Below are 2299 nucleotides of genomic sequence, written 5' to 3'. Positions count from 1 at the left end.
GCTGCGCGATTGCCCGACTAAGGCACTGAAATCTAGATAAGAAAGAAGGTTTTATTCCGAGGTCCTTCAGATTAGGCAAGTCAATTAGTAAAAATGCCTTGCACCTGTGTTGTATTTAAGTGTAAGAACCGATATGATGCTGCAGTGGACCGAAGTTTTCACAGTTAAGTTGTTTCCCTTTTAAAAAATTTGAATGAAAGTGTTTCTATGTCCCCAGCAACACAATTTAAATCATTAATATTCATAAGAGGCTGGCTCCGGCGCTACATGCCAAGGCCAACCCAGGCTGAAAGGGATACAACAACACCCCAGCAGAAAAGACTGGGATACTCAATTTAAAAAAAATATTCTTATTCATAAATATATATAATTATTATGTGTGTATGTATATACATATTATACATTTTAATTAAAGATATTGCTTTCCATTGTGTGCGCAAATTAGATGCTACTGTTGTCTAAATGTAGATGTCTAGAGGCTCCATTAGAACATGAAATCAATACTCAACAACAATAATGATGAATATTTTCTATGTTAAAGAAACACCAAACCATACCAGATGAGGGGAGAAGGTAGGGTGGGGTGGATAAGAGTTTGAGTCTTGTTAGATAGAACTATACTCGGTTTAATTCTATTGTTGTAGTCTTCACCTCGGATCCCACAATCAATAATTCCGGTTCACTTAAGATTCTACTGTTAAAAAAATAAACCAAACAAAGCAACAACAAATTTTACTACACAAGAGTCATCACTAAGATAAATTATCCCCCTTTGGAGTGTAATAAGGGACTAAAAACACTGCTCTCCATATCATACTTTACTGAGAAAAAAAACCCCCTTCAAAGGTTATCCACGCTCATGCATGCGATCACACCTACAAGGGTGCTGTTATCTCTTTTTTTTTTTTTTTTTATTTGAAATCATTGTGCGCTCCACTTTGTGAAAACCAGGAAACAAAATTATTGTGATCAATGATATTATTTATAGACCAAGACATACTGTTAGCAATTAGATAAAGCAAACATCGACCCTCTTTTGTGTCCGCTATTCCTTACACATAAAGTTAGTTATGGCACACGCCTAGAATCATGCAATCATATATCTTAAATTCAGTTTAAAAGTATATTTTTATCCATTTTTTATAATTAAATATTTTAGCATCTTGAAAGATTATCTTTTTAATTTAGTATGTTTGATAATTTTATGTTACTCGGACAAGTTTTCTTCTTATTTTACACATCTTTTTGATTTTTAAACTAGATTATAACATAAAACTCTTGAAGAATTGAACAGTCCGTATCACACACATAATTTTTTTCTCCCTATCATTATCTGTCAGCCCGTCAGTTGATCACAATCTCTCTCTCTCTCTCTTTCTCTCTCTCTCTCTCTCTCTCTCTCTCTCTCTCTCTCTCTCTGTCTGTCTGTCTGTCTGTCTGTCTGTCTGTCTGTCTGTCTGTCTGTCTGTCTGTCTGTCTCACTCTCTCTCTCTCTCTTTTATTTATTTTTTCCCATTCTCCTTCGTCCCTTCCCAAGGCCCGCCCCTCCTCTTTCATCCCAGCCCCATCCCCTCTTCCTTGCGGGCATTCCCTCACCCCGCCCACCCCCACAACGTGGCCCAGCCCGATAAAATTCTATAAAAAGAAACGCCACAGTTCGTGATTTAGCCCACAGTCGGTCGCCATATTTGATCCCCACCGCGGCGTACTGCTCGTGGCGCCGCGAAGAGAGAGAGGAGGCTCCATTAGTTCTAAGCTCCTTGACTACATAGTATTACTGTAAACTGTCTGATCCACCACGAAAACATACGCGCCAAAAGCTTTTATTTTGGAAAAAGGTTTGGGGTTGGGGTTCCATCAGAGATTGTTTATCACCCTCCCAATAAAAAAAAAGACCAGCGCAGCACCTCAACAACAGCAGCAATTAAAATAAAAACAATTTAAATCCCCCCCTCCTTTAATTACATGCGTTTTGCTATCGTACGTGTGCCAGTGCAAACTTTATATAAAGTTATTATATCTCGGAGTAATATAGATATCTATATTACATAAGCACCACGAGCGCTGACTTGCTTTGCTTTGTTTGCGTGTTTGTTTGTTTGTTTGTGTGTATGTCATTGTGTGCTGAGTGTGTGTGTGTGTGTGTGTGTGTGTGTGTGTGTGTGTTTGTGTGTGTGTGTGTGTGTGTGTGTGTTTGTGTGTGTGTGTGTGTGTGTGTGTGAGTTTGTGTGTGTGGGTGTGGCAGGGGGGAGGAGGGGGTAACGGTGGGGCCACCCATAAAGGCGGGGGTCCGCCAAAT

This window comes from Aplysia californica, unplaced genomic scaffold (assembly GCF_000002075.1).
Source record: "Aplysia californica isolate F4 #8 unplaced genomic scaffold, AplCal3.0 scaffold00264, whole genome shotgun sequence".
Lineage (NCBI taxonomy): Eukaryota > Metazoa > Mollusca > Gastropoda > Aplysiida > Aplysiidae > Aplysia > Aplysia californica.
Note: the sequence above shows the minus strand (reverse complement) of the source record.